This window comes from Neopsephotus bourkii, unplaced genomic scaffold (assembly GCF_033783945.1).
Source record: "Neopsephotus bourkii isolate Nb327-2 ecotype Australia unplaced genomic scaffold, CSIRO-AGI_Nbou_v1 NB_1052, whole genome shotgun sequence".
NCBI lineage: Eukaryota > Metazoa > Chordata > Aves > Psittaciformes > Psittacidae > Neopsephotus > Neopsephotus bourkii.
In genome coordinates, this window is record NW_026901541.1 from 4,133,642 (window position 1) to 4,153,271 (window position 19,630).

At 38.5% G+C, this 19,630-nt stretch overlaps 1 pseudogene; it reads left to right on the forward strand.

Annotated features, from left to right (window-relative positions):
- The first annotated feature begins 1,818 nt into the window (after positions 1-1,818).
- Positions 1,819-2,679, forward strand: LOC133216431 (inositol 1,4,5-trisphosphate receptor-interacting protein-like 1; annotated as a pseudogene).
- The last annotated feature ends 16,951 nt before the right edge of the window (positions 2,680-19,630 follow it).

Here is a 19,630-nt window from a genome sequence, read left to right on the forward strand (position 1 = left end):
AAGCAAACTTTTTCTGTAGAAAAGGGAGCTTAAACACTGCAGTTGGAAGAACCTTTCATTTTTTTTCTTTGCACAGAAGCTGTCCCATGGAAATATACCTAAACATTTTTCTTAGCTTAAAAGATAGAATTGAAAGAGGGTATGTACCAGTCAGCAGAAGTCTTTGGTAAGGTTTTTTGCTCAAAAATCTCACATGGCATTTCTTCTAAAGTTTGGTTTTAAATTTCTTCTAAAGTGCTATCAGAACCTGTATGTAATAAAAAAATGAAATATTCCTGTTGCTTTGCTTCTTTTAGAATGAAGTCACAAAGGGCTCTAACAACTCTGTTTGATTGTACCTGAATAGTCCAACCAGTCCAATTGTTCAATTTATTACCTTGTAAAAATTCACAAGATACATGTTCATAAATGTAAAAGTCTGTGTAGTGCCTGAAGTTGGAACTTTGCTCAAACCACACCATAGGATTTTACTCAATCCATCACATTTTCATGGCCTGACAAGCCATTTATCAGCCTGACTCCATTAGAGATACAGCAATACAAATAACACAAAAAGCTCAAAGTGAATTTCTGATAATTTGTGCTTTATCTTTTCAATTCACATTCTAGATTTTCTGTGAATACAAAATTTTACAGTGTGCAGCATACATAAGTGCTAAAGCAATTCACTGTTAGAGGCTCTATTTATGTTTCTATGTGGCTATATGAGAAAAGCATTCTTTAAAAGTCACATTTTTCACCTTTTCGTGATGGAAGAGATCTGTGAAGTTACTTTAAATGGAGACTTAGGAGTCTAAATATCCCTTAGTTCTATCTTGTTTCCAGGATTACCTAAGTCTTCAGGTTACTGTCTAGTATCTTGATACGGTCTTGCTCAGAAGTACTTTGGTCTAAAGACAGTAACTTCTTTCTCACATAAAGTTGTTATATTCTAGAATCTGTGGGAAACCAGTTATCCTTGGCACAATATGTTTATTTTTTTTCAGACTTCATTTTGCTTTTAGTGATTCTTATCTTTTATACACAGGAGATTAATAATTAAGATCTTGTCCTGAGACTAAGACGAATTTATAAGTTTTAAAGATGTTTCTTCAACATCTCAGGAAAATTATATTACATTTAAAAAGAATCATTCTAGGTACATGTATGTACTGATTGTACCCAGCTGTTTTGCAATCAAGAATGCAGGAGTAACTAAAACCAGAAATAAACTGTGAAAGAGGAACTGTTCTATTTCAGTGTAGTGACTTTTTAAAGATTTAATACTCATATAATAAAAAGAAAGTTTAGTGTAATATTGTAAATGATTCACAAAGTTCTGCCCCTCAATTGCCCTGCCTTGGCAGGGGGATTGGACTACATGATCTCTAGAGGTCCCTTATAACCCTGATGATTCTGTGATTCTGGCTCACGCTCTCACATGAAAGGGTTCTCTTTGGGGGCTGTGCTGCTCATAATGGTCTAACACATCACAAATACTCAAGATGCATTTATTTGACATTTCCTTTCCCAGAAAAAAGCTTAAACCTCTCCTGTAAAAGCTTTTCTGTAAGTCTTCCAGATCTAAATTAGAATTTATGATTAAATAAAAAGGAATTTCTGAGACTAATTGTGTAAGACAAAGCCTACCTACACAAGTGTCCCATGCATTCCATAGCATAGAAAGACCAGCACATGTATGGAAACACAGAGATGTGTGATGTGGTTCTGGCATCTGAGACATCACAAAGGATGGGTCACTGAGTCTGTAATGAGGGGCAGCAGTGGGCAAATCATGAGGCGTAGTGCAGCTTGGGCCAGCAGTGAGTGTGAGTACGCATGTGGCGTGAGACTGAGCAGAACAAGGGCTGGGGCAAGATCACTGGCTCCTGGAGTGAGGGTCCAGCCACCAAGGGTAGCACCTTGAAAAGGACATGGTGCCACTCAGTTTCTTTGCACCATCTCCAAACCCTATGCCCTAAAAGAGGGAGGAAGAAGGAGAAAGAAGAGAAGGAGAATAGGGTAGAAGAAGATGATGATGGCAAATTTGGTAATGCATGTGATCTGGGCCAGTTCTGGACTGACGGCATCCAGTGGCCTGTGCCATACAGGGCTGAGATGTGTAAACTGGTGGAGGATCTGACAGATGAGCTTCTTTGTGCCTGCCAAACATTTTGCAAGCATATCTTCAAGCCACACCTACAGCCAGCCATTAGAATGACCTGTGCCTATGAAGGCTGGAGTGTCTGGGAGGACAATGTCATCTACTACCTGCTCGTGCCCCTGCAGCCTCCTCCTGGGCATGACTCCTTTGTGGAGCTGGACACCACAGAGGAGATGCTGACCAATGCCTCCTGCCTCCATGTGCAGCTAAAGTACATTTACAAGAGCAAGCAGATGGTGGGAGACATGGTGTGCCTCCTCCACTACCACAGGGGTGACCTGGAAAGTCAGCACCCCAGCCTCCTTGACACCCTCTGCACCAACTCTTACTTGGACATCCAAAAAAACTGTCTGCTGGTTCCAGATGCTGGTAAAAGACACCTGGAAGTTTATGCCTCTGTCACAGTGTTGCCAGCTGAGAATGCTGACATGCTCCTGCAACCTCCAGCTAACAAACACCTCCAAGCAAATCGTGTTCATTGAGATGATTTTGGGGTCCAGCTAGGCAGCACCAGCTTCTTCCAGAGCCTTGAGTAGGCAAAGGCCAGCTTGACCACCAGCATGGCATGGGAGGAGAGCTGTGATGTGGCTCAGATGTATCACCAAGAATGACCAGCACAACATCCTCCACTCCAGAAGAGAGAAATTTCTCTAACAGAAAGAAATAGATGAATAGGCAAAAGGCAAACCTTGTGCTTAGGAGCTGAAATATATATATATATATATATAAAAGAAATATCCTAAATTTAAAAATTAAGAACAACTGTTTCAGTTATTCCGTTTCTAAAATGTAGTCTTGCTTCTCTTTTAGTGCTGACATTAGAAGTTGTCCTTGTAGCATACTTATTTATCATTGTCTTCAGGTGTTTCATCAGGTTTCTTTTCTCCTCCAGTCCTCCAGATTAAATAACATGGCAAGTAAGTTCCAACCCAAAACTAAACTAAACTGAATACAATAAAAAAAGCAACCTTCTCATCCTGTTCCCCTGAGTCATAAGTTCCAAGTCATAAGACTTGGAACATTCCACCTTTTTTCCTGGTTGTCCCGGTTTTGTACTTCAGGCAAAAAGTTTACCAGTAATTTTTTCCCTTTAATAAGTCCTGGTTCTTGCTCCATCACATCTTTTATTCATCTTCATGCTCCTCATCTTTAGCTCAATCTTTATTTTGCTTCACTCTATACTGCTAAAGCTGTTTGGAGCAGCTGAAACTAAGCCCTCACTTATACCAAAAGATCCATGAACTATGACATGCCTATCAAGACAAATTCACATTGTGATCTTTTTTTCTTATTTTTTCCTCTGGTTTTCTAAAAACAGCAGCAGAGATAAGAAGATACAGATCTGATTTCCTTTCTGTCATTGCAGAGCCAGAGGGAAATTTATCTCTTTCTGGCGAACCAGGAGTAGACACAAGCAAACCAGCCTTGTGCAGCTAAGGCCACTTGACTAGCTCAGCTGTTCTGAATAACGTGGATGACTAACATGCTTAAGTAATTTCTAATATTCTACCTCTGCTTTCAAAATTACCAGTGTAAAATGTCAGAGCTTGCTGTATGATAACAATCATATTTCAATATAACTTTCCACTGTCAAAGCTCTGTGTTGGAGAATGGGAGGAATCCAATACTGGAATATAAACACAGAACAATCTTAATGTAGTTGTGAAAGCAACCATGTATTTGAAGTGTATGTCCCAAATTTTATTTGCTCTTCCCCCCCCCTTATATTTTTTCATCACAGCCAGTGCAGTAGAGCATATATAAACATAAAAAGGTACCCATTAAAAACCACATCAAATAAACATATCATGGACAGATTCTAACAAGAAGATATTTGTCAAAAACGTTTTGACTAGCTCTGGTCACAAAAAATAATCTGAGTACACTCAAAATAACCCTCATTCCTTCCCCATGATGAAGTCAGCATCCTGAGTTTTTATCATATAATTTGAGACCTATAAGCAAGAATAACTTCAGGATTACAGTGTGTTAGGATACTGCATATTTGTTAGATTTTAGACAAAAATTTCTAAATCACTTTGGTTAGAAATACTACTAAGTCTACGGTTATTATTCAACCTATTAGTATACAATATGGAAGGTGAATAAGAGAAAAGACAGGCCATAAAATTGTTGATGTTTCTTTAAGAAGAAAGTCAGAAGTATGTGTTACATTTTTCTTCTTTCTTTGTGTTGCTGCCCATTTTATAAAACCAGCATAAATTTCCCAGCATTCAAATAATGGTCAAAATATTCAGCATCACTGAAGTAAGATTTAAAATATAATGTAAAAATAGAGAACTTTGAATCATCCTTACTATGAAGACATAATTACCCCTGTTTTATCACAGGGGGTATTATTTTATCTTCAGTAATTTGTCCCTTCATGATTATTGCTATCAACATAGCATTTTAAAAAGCTGTTTAACCCATAACTTAAGATTTTGAAGTGGTACCACAATAAATCTGAAGTTATTGCTACAAGTGATTTTGATGTCAACAGTTCTGGGTTTAGTTTATCAGGTTAAGTATTATAATGAAGAAAATGCTAAGAAAACCAACAGAATATGAGAAATAAAACCCCAACATTTTAAACACTAAAGATACCAGCATGCAAAAAAAAAAAAATTTGGGTTGGATCACAGTATTGATTACTGCTGGATCACAGCTGCTTTAAAGCTAGAGATAAAGGGGAGAGTCAGCTTATAGCACTGGAAGTGCTAAAATTGAACAGCTTACTGCTCAAAGTGGTATTATTCTGCAGTAAGTCTCCTAATATATTTAGTGGGATATTATTGTATACTCACTATGAGTCAACTGAGTATTAATTGTCCATTTGCTCAGAAGAAGTGATTTTCCTGTATTTTGTTGTGGGGTTTTTTGTTTTCTTTTTTTTGTTTGTTTGTTTTGTTTTGTTTTGTTTTTTAAGACAAACTAAGTAGCAATGTAGTTGGTTTGGATATTTTTTTGTCATCAGTCATTGAGGTAAATAGTGGGCAAGTAGCTTATATGACAAGGCAGGTACATTTATATAGCTGTGCTTCAAGGCTGCTAAAGTAATGCACTTAATGAGACACAGGAATTGTTTCAGTTTCTGATCAAGGCTCTTGGGGCCAATTATCCAGCTAGAATAAATCGTGAAAGAAAAGGCTTTTGCTGTATCTTTTCCATTAGAGGTAGAAAGCAATTTTATTTCACATATTTTGAAACTAAGGTAATGACTGACAGCACACAGTTTGAATGTCGTTAGGGTAGGGACTCTACCTTCTTTTTGTCCCACTGTGTATAGAATTTTTGAGGCACCATTCTTGATTAGGATTAATAATACAGTAATGTATTAATAATACAGTTATATATACAGTAAATAATACAGTAAATGTTTTAATAATACAGTAAATGTTTTCAATCTTTACTAAACTAATTCTCATCTATGTGAGAGAAATGCAGTGAAAGCTAAATTCATGAGGGCTTAATTGAATTGGAGTTAAAGAAATAATGGAAATTATGAGCAGACTCAAGGAGTGAGAAGGGGAAAAAAAGCTTTAGCATTCAGAAAAGCAGAATAATTCTGTTTAGGTTTTCAGAGAGTAATACCTGTGCTCAGAGACAGAGGAAAAGACTGCATTGTGAAAGAGATAAAACAATACTCTCTAATTTTAAAATATAGTTTTGGGTTTAGATGCATTTTCACATAGTTGGTTCTGTGCCTTCCCTGAAAGAAAAATTGCTAGCCAAAATTCTAATTTTATGAAAAGTCTTTCATATAGGCTTTCCAACCAAAATTTTATTAACAAATTGTCTGCTGCTACTTGCACATCATTATTTTTTTAAGGAAGATAAAATATTCATTCCTAAGTTTTATACAAATTTTCAGTTCATGCTTTATTTTAGATTAGATGTGACAGCACAAAGTAATAAACAGAAATTAGAATATAATCTTTTTCATTTAACAAAATAAAAAAAGATCTCTGAAAAATGAAACTTTCTACAAATTTTGAACACGTGAAATGCTTTGAAGACTGACATTTCTAATATCTATAGATACATCCTGATGAACAGATGGAAAAATGATCAGTTTCCTTCACTGTTGCCATTGCTTCAGTTACCATAATAATCTGATTTACTAATTCTGACACAAGGTCTTAAGTAAAAAAGAAAAGTGTTGTATTTTGCTGTGTGAGGTTAGACTTTGAACAACAAAACCACCATAAGGATGTGATGCACTACGTTGTATAGTAGTTAAATATGTAATAACGTTGATAAATGAGCTAGGCATAATTTAAACTTGAGATCCATTAGATAAGCTATGACAGCCTCAACTTTATTTATAAATAGTAATCCTTGGACAGATAAGTAGCATTAGAAATGTGTGTGATTGATTGAAAATCAATGACTTGTTCTTAGCCTTTGCACTCATTTATATATGGAGACCTAACAGTTTCTTAATATTGTGATAATGCACTTGACCCCCTTAACCAAACTATCAATAGTTTAGTACAGCCTCCAAAGGAGATAAAGGCCATAACTGTAACCAAACCAAGAACTCCTCCAGGAAACCCACAAAAGAGCAGAATGACCAACTGAGCATCTACATACATGAGCTTGGAACACCAATTATGAAATTAACACAGAGATAGTAGATGGGTTTTCCAAGACTCTTTTATCAAGGAACAAAGAAAGTTGTAGGTACAAGGAGCCTCATATAAACCTTTCCACTGTATGCAAGTTGACTATGAGCCATTCATTTTAGCACATAAATATTATAGCCTAAGTGCCTTTGAGCTCTCCCTGCTAGGTAGCATGGCTGCATGCTGGTGATCTCCTCTTGAACTGGGACACTTCCCAAGGCTGTTTCTCAAGGAAGAACTTTCTACTAACAACAAACCTTTGGATGAGTCTAATTTGAGTTCTTTCTGAAATTGCAACTGGACTACAAGCTAGTGACTCTCTCCTTGAGCTGGGATGCCTCTCAAGGTTTGAGCTTCCTTGCTGAAGACTGAGAGATCCTTCCTTACACAAGGTGGAAAGACCTCTTATTTGCAATAGACCCTTGGTTGAGTTGCGGACATCATGCTTAATTAATACCGTTAAAATCCATGTAGTTAATTCCTTTAGACATCCACTGTTGTCCACATCTGAGACTAAGACTGGACCCAGCAGCACATAAGCTCCATCAGGAGCTTAGAAAGCAAGAGGGTCTGCTCTGAACATTGTGACTCAACAGGAGGATCTCCCTCTACCCTTTTGCATCTTCAATTGCTGTGTAAATCTTTCTAAATTGATTCTAATTTGATCTTCCTTTGCATGCTTCATCCATTCGGTAAGTAATAGAGTGAATCTTGCTATTGAGGTTTGTTAGCTGCACTTTTACAAATTCATATTAAAACTACTTTTGCTAACACGTTTGATAGCGTTTCTTTAAGAAACCTAAATCACTCATCTGTGACAAATTGGCATAGTCACCAGGATCCTAAATCGGGATTTGTGACAAATATTCAGATCTATATAAAACTGTATGATATGGGACGTGAAAGTCCCCAAAACTAGGAAGACAATCATTTGTCCTTCGTTTGAGATTACTGGTCCAATTACACCGTCTTTTCCCCTTCAGAATTCTGAACTTAATTTTTAAGACTGTTAATGGATGAATTCCACAAACTAAACAGGGATCTGATTATGATTTCTGTAAAGAACTCCTACCAACTTGGAAGGTATTCAGGAGCAGCTGGAAATTATGCTTTAATTTGCTCAACAGTTTAGAAAAAAAAAGATAAAAAATTATCAGATAAATTATTCCTTTTTTTTTTCAGCTATTCAAAATTACCATGAAACTAGAAACAAAAATATACTTGAGAATTAGCTATTACAAATACCTAATTCTATCTTTATGAAATACCAGTTTGATGTAAATTTATTTAACAAAAGTCAGACAAGAAAAGAAATATTTTCAGAAGCTGAACTTTCCTCAGAGAATTTGTTAATCCATTAAGTCTTTGATCTAACACCTGAAGCCTTAAGGTCAAAGTAAGGAAGTTCTGGGGAGGCATCCACAGAGTAACAATACTTTGGCAAAGTTAATTGAGAATACAGTGTGTTCCAAAAAGGTAAGTGTAACACTTCAGAGGTCTGTTTTTTTAGATGCTGTTCAAGGTCTTTGTAGTATTAAGACTGTGCCTCAAAAGCATAGTTTACTTAAAACTTTTAAAGTGTTTAATTATCTATTTTAAAATTTTTCATTTCTAAACATATTTTTACAGAAATTTCAATTTTAATAATTGATGTAGAGTACAGTTTCTTATCCTTTCATAGATAGTGAGAAAGAAGAGGATGTTTCTATAGAGGAAAGAGAAATCATAGGCATGTCAAAGAAAGTAAGTCAGGGAAAAATGAAAAGTTGATATTTTGATGATATGGTTAAACTCTTAAAAAAATCCAAACAAACGCTTTGCCCTGTGACAATCCTTTGCTCTCTGTCCTAGATCTACTACTGTTTCTTCCCTCTGTATGTCCCATTTTTGAGGCTGTAATTGGGAACTTATCACCCTTTCTCCCTTTTGTGTTGTTGCATGTGGCAGTTTCCCCATAGAGCCAAATCTTGTTAGTCAGACTTGATATAAACTATGTCTAGGTAGAAAAACTTTGAGGTTTCCAGGGCTGCTAAGTCATAGGAACTTTGTGTTGTTGATTATTGAATTGTGTTGTTTAATATTTCCTTCAAATACAAAAAAAAAAAAAAATAAAAAAAAATTCATTTTACAAATCATATAAATCTATTTTAGAGCAGATTTCTGGGGAAAAAAAAGCAAACCACTGAATCAGAAAACAAAACCCAAACAAACAAACCCCCCCCCGCAAAATAAAAAAACCCACACAAATATGCTACCATCTTTTCCCATAAATAATTTGTGTCAATGAAAATTATTCCTTATCATGGGGTTTGTTAATTATTATAAGAATAATTACAGGGTTGTACCAGGGTGCAGAGTGAAAAAAAAAAATAAAAAATCTAGTTAAGTGGAGACTTAGCTGTTCCTAGGAAGGACATGACATTAACTAGATTGAAGACCTTGAGAGAAAGGCTAAACAGAAAGTCACAGCTTGAAGAACTGAATTACCCATGGCACACTTCAACTGCAGGCACAGCGGTTGTAGGTAGTTGATTTGTTATGATAATTTATGCTTTAATCTTTTAGTAAATATGCCTAGAAGTGATGCAATGAATAACTAGTTCAAAATAAATAAATAAATCTGCATAGGTGTGAAAACAGGAATTCAGCCTTTGCAGCCGTTTGGGTAAAATGCCATTACTACTTTCTGCAGCACTTCCAGGTACTTCCATTTTTGGATATACATGAATGAGGGATGAGCACTAAGTATACAATGTAAAAATTACCATTCGGGAAAAACAGCCATTCCAGTCCATCTGCATTTTTTTGTTGCTGTTTTTAGAATCTCTGTAATATGTACCTGTATGTGTGTGCGTGCATTTATGTATATGTATGTCTTCCTTTCCAAAATAAATGAAAAAATAATATTTGATGATGCAACAGAAAATTCTCAAATACCAATTAATTATTACTATATAATGGAGGGATTGCTTACCAATGAATATTTTATGACCCTGCACATAAATTACCCTATTCAGAAATGCTGAGGTTATATTCCAGATAAAATATAACTCTTCCTATTTCACACCTAATGAAGGACAGATTTGAATTCACCTTGCAAAATCCATTAACATTCTGACTTGGAGGTACAGGTCAAATGTAAATTACCTGGCAATTATGAGTGAGAGTCCAGAAAGTGCCAACTTTAAGTGCTTGGAGACTTATTTTTTGTTGGCCTCATTAACAATATTTTAAAAGAATGCATAATCTTGAAGAAAAAAATGGAAAAGGGTTTTTTTTTTAAGTTTGCAATTAGTAAGTAGTGTTGATAATGTCTTGGTCAGAAACACTGAAGAAGAAATATTTTGAAATGTAATAAAATAATATGAGGAAATAGAAAATATAAATACCAAATACTTATATATAGTTTTCAGTGATGAAACATACATAATTCCTAATGTTATGCAGTGGTCTTAAGTGGGAGTATAAAAGCGTAAGTCTCTTTCCAAAATTAGCCAGAGAAGAGTTATGTAGATACCGGTTTATTTTATATATGTATAATGGGAGACATCTGCTTTCCACTTTCTCACCATTAGCATGTACGTCCAGGTGAAGAGTTCCTTGCCTTGTCTTGTTTTGCCTTGTCTTTCCCTTGCCTTGTCTCTTCCTTTGCCTCTTGCTATGGTTCTTGCCATGCCTCTTGCCTTGCCTTTTACCTTTTCCCCTGAAATCCTACTAATTATATTGTATTTTTCTGCTACCGAATTATCAAAAACCACAGAAGGCAATAGAACAATTATGATATGGTTTCTCAAATAAATAATGTGAGAATACCAATATTTCTAAGCCAAAATAGGTCCGGGACAGAAATCTTTGGACAACAAATAGGACCCTGCTGAGTTTCTGAACTCTTCCTTTTTTAAAAAAATGCTTATTTTTACAGTCATCTAAACTAATATGAAACTAAGACTATTGTCACTGTGATTGTTAGTTTTTGCTCTTTTGATTATCCTTATTTCATACTCATCTCCCCTGTTACCACCTTCTGGCTTACTTGGTTTTCACTTTTAAGAACAGGTAAGGCCAAGTTATTAAAACCCCAATAAAGCTTAAAAGCCTCTTTAAAAATGAAATATTAGAAAGGCACAACTGGGGAATCACTAAATAAAGTTAAAAAATAATACAAAAAGTGTGGAGGAGTAGGAGTTAGAGATCACTCTAACCATGAACTGAGTAGATCGTTTGTCCAATTTTGCATGGCTATATTATTGCTTAAATACAAACATTGACCTGAGATTTCAATACAAATAATAGCTTACCTAAACCTAACTTTCCTAGGAAAGGCAGACTCCCTCTTCTTTCCACATAAACATCTTCCCAGTATTATAAACTGCATAATAAGCATTCTGTTATAGTCAGTAATATATATGATAATATTAGCAGTTATAAAACTTTAACAGCTGTAGACACCCACAAGCAAGGTTTGAAAGGAGAAGCCGTCCCAGCAGCACACAGTGGATACTGCAAAAAGAAACGACGTGTGCTTGTAGTGGGTGATTTTCTGGTAAGGGGTATAGACTTGCCCATCTGCAGGCCTGACAGGGGGTCATGAGAGGTATGATGTCTCCCTGGATCTAAGGTCCAAGATGCTACAGAGAGGGTGCCACAACTTGGTAAGAGTACAGACTACTATCCATTGCTACTTTCATGTGGACACAAATGATATTGTAAGCCAGAACCGGGACAGAATCAGGGAAGACTACAAAGCCTTGTGTGTGCAAGTGAAAAATATTGTCTTTTTTTATCATTTCACCAGTGAGAGGAAAGGGTGCAGCTAGAAATAAGCATATACTGCAAATCAAATATTGGCCTCGTGGCTGGTGCTGTCATGAGGGTTTTGGCTTTTATGACAATGGGTCATTTTTCAATGAGTATAACCTGTTAGGGAATTATGGGATCCACCTCTCTATAAAAGGCCAGGGGAACTTTGGCAGCAGGCTGGCCAACTTGGTGAGGCGGGCTTTAAACTAAAGGGCTTGGCAGGGCAGGTTCCAAAGTTGCAGTGCTCATGTCTTCATGTCCAGCTGGGGAATAAGCCAGCAAATGTGCCTCAACTGCCTCCTGGAAACCACCTATAGCTATCTGTCATGGAAGTTCTCCCACCATGTTTCAGTTATTCCTATGATTTTGTAACTTTCTGATGGCTCAGAGCTCCAGTTCCTCCTATTTGTTCCTCGGGCTGTATGCATTGGTAGACATACACTTGAGGTGGTTGATCTTCTGGTTCTCATCTCAGAGGCAGCTAAAGACCATTCTACCTGGCTTGTCTTATTCTCCAATTGTTTGCAATGGCATGAGCATTGCAACTTGGGACCCACCATTACGTGTTTCAGTGCTCCTGGTTGATAGTGCTCTCTAGGGCCATTTTAATCTCCTGCAGTTTCCCCTGGCAATGGCCAAGCTGTGTCAGCCTGTCTCCCAAGAGCTGCCAGCTCCTGGAAGACTTCTGTCTACAATTATTAAATATTACTGTTGCTTCTGTGAGAGAACCATATTTTTCCTGTAATATGGCTGTACATCTGATCATTGCCATCTTTGAATCAAATGCAAAGCATTTAATGAAGGCTATTTTTTTAGGGTGCCGTAGATTCCTATATTGGTGAAATTTTGGTGGGAAAGCAAAATAGTAAAAGTTGTTTTTTACTTTTATTTATTATTTATTTCCATGTGCACACAATTTTTATAAACCTATCTGCCGAAACAACCCAATAAAGCACCAACTCAGAAAATTGTGATTTTGTCAAACAGATTGTTTAAGATGAAGCCTTGTTTTGATGGTGGCTTTATTGCTACAGAATATGACTGAGGGAAGAATTCAGTAAACTGTTTCTGTGCAATAGTTTGTGTTGTTTCACACCTCTAATGCTTTTATAATCCTTGGTGAATCCTATTTTCCAAACATCACTTGTCAAATATGTCTTGGTAGAATACCCAGATCAATTCTCAGATAATATAGAAGGTTCAAGAGTCAAATTGTAGTTACTAAGCATTTCTTAGACTGAATTTTGGGTATTCTGTGAGTCCACTATTAGTGTCATTTGAAAACTAGACTTATCGCACCAAATGAAGTATAACACCCACAGCATGCTGTCAGAAGCATCTCACAGGCTGGAAGGGATCCCAGGAGGGTTTCTGCATCAATTACATCATCATCACAAATCAAACATGCTTTCTGCTGTGTATAATTTGCCATATGTGCTTTGTGCTTTTTAAGGTTTTTTTAGTAATTAAATATGCCTTTCAATGCATTTTAAATAGGACAAAACAATTAAGAATTATATAACTAACCTGTCATTTCTTAGCTATTTCCAAGGTAAAACAAATATAGTAATCACCATGAGACTATTTTCAGGAGACAGACAAATGAAGATTAATTCATTCTTGTATAAATCTGACCAATACACAGATCCAGGACTGGGTAGAAAAGAAGGTAGACTTATGCAGGGGAACATAAAAAATAGTACAATGCATGCAGAAAAATTGTGCTGATTCTGAAGACATGACAGACAGTAATTAGGAAATAGTTTGGCAAGTATTTCTCTCCTTGTAGGGATGCAGTTAAGTTTTTAAGTTGCAGGTACAGCCTTAAGCTTTCTTATCAGCAGAGGCTGTGTGACCCACCAGGAATTCTGAAGGTCTCTCTCCATCTGAAATCATAGCATTGTGACATATACTGTAGGTAGGAGAAGGAATGTCTGTAGCTGAGATAGTGGACTGACAATTCCTGAAAAATAAAAAAATAAATCAAATCAGTTGTATTAACCATTTTTGTCTCAAGTTATGCCAATGGCGAATTTTCTATGGACTATGCAAAACAATTTATTGAATGGAATTCTGTTTTTTTTGCGTGTATATCTTAATTCTGACAAGTTGTTTTGAGTAGTTTGCCGCAGGAAATACATATTAAGTAAGGAATTCAAATACTGTAGCATCACGGATTTATAAAATGCCACCTGTTCTTCTAGTGAAAATACAAATCAATGTTACATTCTTCCAAAATGTCACTAGCAGTTATGTACGGGTACCTGTCATTTCAATGGCATCAGTAACTACCTGAAGTTTTGAAGACTTTTCTGAGATGCCCTTCACAATTTATTAGGATAGACAGATAGCAGAGTCCTTGCAAACATAAAGCTAAAAGGAAAAAAAAAAAAAGGAAAAAAGTTTTAATATTATTTATGTTTGACAACGAGAAATGGCAAAGAAAATTATCAGAAGTATAATCCTATAAAATCTAAATATCAAAACTACTATTTTTTCTTACTGACCGTATGCTGTACTAAATTTTCTTACTGACCGTATGCTGTAATTAATAATCCAGATAAATGGTAGTTTTGACATGTTTCATGAATCTGGAATATCATATGTCATACATACAATTGCACCTGAATATAAATAGCAAAGAATACTTTACATATGAAGAATCCAGGAACAGGCAAACTAAGAGAAAAGGAATCACTCAGCGACAATATAGGGGATCTGATGAAAATTGATTGTTAAAAGTCACTGCTTACATGATTATATGATTATATGTTTGAAGAAGCCTTAAAAACTGTAATCTACATAGATATCCTATAGAATGTAATGAACATTTTTAAACTTCAAGTAAAAACCAAATAAAACAGAAGGATGGAAAAAAGTTACAATTTTTACTTCAAGCTAATATGCTGCAATAAAGATATCTAAATCCCATGATACTTTCTCAAATTATATGTTTCTTCTCTTTGCTTCTCTTGCTGTCTGACTTCTTAATTTAAACTTTATTGATATGCTTAAATCTATCACTTGCCAATTGCATTCCATACCTGTTACATTCCTTCATAATCTTGTGTGGGAATCCATCTAAGAACTGTAACTTGTCTACTCACAAGCACCTTGAAACTCTTGGAAAAGATTTTGGTTCATAAGTGCTGAACTAGAATTATTAAATTATCCTTACAGTGTCAATAATTTCTTGCAGACATGCTCAGAAAAACAGGGATTATCACTCTAATGTTCATTTGTTACTTGTACACTACTGCTGCAAATGTAATGAGAGCATTTATGTAGTTTGATACGTCAGCAGGGATTATGCAGAAGTCTGAAGACTTTTTTAAAAATCATTCTCTAATTCTGAAGCTTGAGAGAGGATCAATATTTCATTGGAAGAGGAATCACAACTGTGTCAGGGTTTTTTTTTCCCCACTCTCACCTTGCAAAATAGCTACTACAAAGTGTAGCAGAGTGTCACAGTTGTAATGACTCATAAGAGAGAAGTATAGTTTATCGTGTAATTCTGATCACCAAGCGCAGCAAGTGATGAATGCCCACAGTGTCCTGGGTTTAGCAGTGGCAGTCGTTTTTCTCTTTCTTGGTAGCTGGTGAAGTGCTGTGTTTTGACTTTTGGGCTGGGAACAGAGCTGATAAAAATGATGTTTTGGTTTGGCCAAGGACTTTGTGAGCCTCATGCTCTGCCAGGGAGGAGGGGAAGCCGGGAGGAAGCAGAGACAGGACACTGACCCAAACTGACCAAAGAGGTATTCCATACCACCGCACGTCATGCCCTGGAGGTAACTGCAAGAGTTACCCAGAAGGGCTAGTGGACTGCAGGGTTGGAGGAGGTATCGGTCGGTGCTTGGTCGGGCTGGGGGGCGAGTTATCAGTCGGCTGGTGATGAGGTGTTGTATTCTCTTCCCTTGTTATTTCCTTTATCATTACAGAGATGGCAGAGTTACTGAATGCCTTCTTTCTCTCTGTCTACTCTGCCGGAGGCAGTCCTGAAGAGCCCTGTACTGCTGAGACCTCTGATGAAGATAGGCCAACGGAGTGGTCTGCCTAAGTCGATGAGGAATGGGTTAAAGACCAGTTGAGCAATCTGGACATCCATAAATCCATGGGTCCAGATGGGATGCACCCGCGGGTGCTGAGGGAACTGGCGGAGGTCATTGCTAGTCCGCTCTCCATCATCTTTACCAAGTCTTGGGAAACGGGAGAGGTGCCTGAGGACTGGAGGAAAGCAAATGTCACTCCTGTCTTCAAAAAGGGCAAGAAGGAGGACCCGGGTAACTATAGACCGGTTAGCCTCACCTCCATTCCTGGGAAAGTGATGGAACACCTTATCCTTGGTGCCATTTTAAGGCATATCAAGGATAAGAGAGTTATGAGGGACAGTCAACATGGCTTCACCAAGGGGAAGTCATGCTTTACCAATCTCGTAGCCTTTTATGAGGAAATAATACAGTGGATGGATGATGGCAGAGCGGTGGATGTGGTCTACCTTGACTTCAGCAAAGCGTTTGACACGGTCTCCCACAGCATCCTTGCGGCTAAATTGAGGAAGTGTGGTCTGGATGATCGGGTAGTGAGGTGGACTGTGAACTGGCTGAAGGAGAGAAGCCAGAGAGTTGTAGTCTATGGGGCGGAGTCTAGTTGGAGGCCTGTATCTAGTGGAGTGCCTCAAGGGTCGGTACTGGGACCAGTATTATTTAATATATTCATCAACGATTTAGATGAGGGAATTGAGTGTACTATCAGCAAGTTTGCTGATGACACTAAGCTGGGAGGAGTGGCTGACACGCCAGAAGGCTGTGCTGCCATCCAGAGAGACCTGGACAGGCTGGAGGGTTGGGCGGGGAATAACTTGATGAAATATAACAAGGGAAAGTGTAGAGTCCTGCATCTGGGCAGGAACAACCCCAGGTTCCAGTATAGATTGGGGAACGACCTGTTAGAGAGCAGTGTAGGGGAGAGGGACCTGGGGGTCCTGGTGGACGACAGGGTGACCATGAGCCGACACTGTGCCCTTGTGGCCAAGAAGGCCAATGGCATCCTGGGGTGTATTAGAAGGGGGGTGGTTAGTAGGTTGAGAGAGGTTCTCCTTCCCCTCTACTCAGCCCTGGTGAGACCTCATCTGGAATATTGTGTCCAGTTCTGGGCCCCTCAGTTTAAGAAGGACAGGGACCTGCTGGAGAGAGTCCAGCGCAGGGCAACTAAGATGATTAAGGGAGTGGAGCATCTCCCTTATGAGGAGAGGCTGAGGGAGCTGGGTCTCTATAGTTTGGAGAAGAGGAGATTGAGGGGTGACCTTATTAGTGTATATAAATATATAAAGGGGGAGTGTCACGAGGATGGAGCCAGGCTCTTCTCAGTGGCAAACAATGATAGGACAAGGGGAAATGGGTACAAACTGGAACACAAGAGGTTCCACTTAAACTTGAGAAGAAACTTCTTCTCAGTGAGGGTGACGGAACACTGGAACAGGCTGCCCAGGGAGGTTGTGGAGTCTCCTTCTCTGGAGACATTCAAAACCCGCCTGGACACGTTCCTGTGTAACCTTATCTAGGTGTTCCTGCTCCGGCAGGGGGATTGGACTAGATGATCTTTTGAGGTCCCTTCCAATCTCTAACATACTGTGATACTGTGATACTATTATTGGTGGTAGCAGTAGCGATTTGTGTTATACCTTAGTTACTAAACTGTTCTTATCTCAACCCGTGGGAGTTGCATTCTTTTTGATTCTCCTCTCCGTCCCTCCGAGAATAGGGGAGGGCAAGAAGGGGGGGGGAGTGAGTGGACAAGCTGTCTAGCATTGGTTAAACCACGACAATAAGTAAAGTACCTATGAAGAGTGAACCTCTGAATCCTACAAGTAGGTAATACTCTTCCTTATACATGTTGCTTTAAAATTCTGCATATCTTTTTTCTGTAACCCCACCTTCATCTGGGCTTTGGTAGAGGCAGGTCAGGTCTTTCTCAGGGTGTTGGGGTGGTCTTGGGTGGTTGGAGACAGTTGGAGATGGTTAGACCTGGCTCCCCCTTCCTACACTCATGGGGCTGCAGTTGCCCGTTGGGAGCTGCTGCTGCCTCAAGGAGAAATCACCACCAGCCCAGGGCAATGACTGTCCTGACAGATCTGGGGTGGGGGCAACAACAGCCACTTGTGTCATGAGGCAAGGACGCAGAAGATGGAGCTGCAGTACTTGCCCCATAATAAGCATTGAAGCTTTCAGCAGACTATTCACCAGTATTGTTAGACACCAGTCGAGAAAAGCAGAGTGTTTAGTCCATGCTTAAGTATCTCATGAGCCTTTTTTTGTCTGTGAGATGCAGTTCATCAGAGAAACATTCTGCCTTCAGGTATTTATGTGCGTTTCTAGTGATTTGATTTTGGCATGTTTTCCTGATGCTGTACTTTGATCTTCAGTATTTATAGTATCTGTTTTCCCTTTCTGATACAAAACTGAAAGTTACTGTCTGTAACAGAACTAACAAAAAAATAGTACTGGGAATTAAATGTCATACAAACAGGCAAACATCTTCAATAAGGGTAAGGTGAGATTTTTGTTTGAGCTTTTTTTTTACAGTATTCTTTTATGATGTTCTAATTTTTATCTCATAGGCACAATGTATCAACATCTTTAATTCATTGAAATTTATGGATGATCTATACTTTTTTTTTAATACAGCATCTAATAGATTATCTTGAAGTATTCAGTCACTAAAGTTTCATATTATTTCATAAGCTTTTTCAGACACTGGTGGTTTGTTTCGTAGTTTGTTGGGGGTTTTTTTGGTGTTTTGTTTTTTTTTTAAGAATCTATCTGTTAATCACAGTAAAAATATATACACTTTAAAGAATCATAGAATCATTGAATAGTTAGGGTTGGAAAGGACCTTAAGATCATCAAGTTCCAAACCCCCCCTGCCATGGGCAGGGACACCTCGCTCTAAACCATATCATCCAAGGCTTCATCCGACCTGGCCTTGAACACTGGCAGGAATGAACATTCACAACCTCCCTGGACAACCTATTCCAGTGCCTCACCACCCTAACAGGAAAGAATTTCTTCCTTATATCCAATCTAAACTTCCCCTGTTTAAGTTTTAACCCATTACCCCTTGTCCTATCACTACAGTCCCTAATGAAGAGTCCATCCCCAGCATTCCTATATGCCCCCTTCAGATACTGGAAGGCTGCTATGAAGTCTCCATGCAGCCTTCTCTTCTCCAGGCTGAACAGCCCCAACTTTCTCAGCCTCTCTTCATATGGGAGGTGCTCCAGTCCCCTGATCATTCTCATGGCCCTCCTCTGGACTTGTTCCAACAGTTCCATATCCTTTTTATGCTGAGGGCACCAGAACTGCACACAATATACCAAGTGAGGTCTCATGAGAGCCAGAGTAGAGGGGCAGGATCACCTCCTTTGACCTGCTGGTCACTCTCCTTTTGATGCAGCCCAGGATACGGTTGGCTTTCTGGGCTGCAAAAATAAGATTCTGCTTTTCTACCTATATCCCATAAAGTGAGAATGAGATTCTTAAATCTAATTCCAGATTTGAAAGCGCTGCTGAGTAGTGCATCCACCTTTGTTTCAGCTTGGTGGGTAGGTGTCCCAGGTTTAGCACTAGCAGTCATTTTTTCTCTTTCTTGGTGGCTGGTGCAGTGCTGTGTTTTGACTTTCGGGCTGGGAACAAAGCGAAGGTGATGTTTTGGTTTGGCCAAGGACTCTGTAGGCTTCATGCTCTGCCACGGAGGAGGGGAAGCTGGGAGGAAGCAGAGACAGGACACCTGACCCAAACTAGCCAAAGAGGTATTCCATAACACAGCACATCATGCCCAGGAGGGAACTGGGAGTTACCCGGAAGGACAGGAGACCTGCTGGGTCGAACTCGTTGTTCGGTGGGTGGTATTGTACTCTTTTCCCTTGTTATTTTCTCGTATCATTGTTGTCATTGATGGTAGCGGTGGTGATTTGTGTTGTACATTAGTTGCTGGACTGCTCTTATCTCAGCCCGTGGGAGTTGCATTCTTTCAATTCTCCTCCCCATCCTTCTGGGAGTGG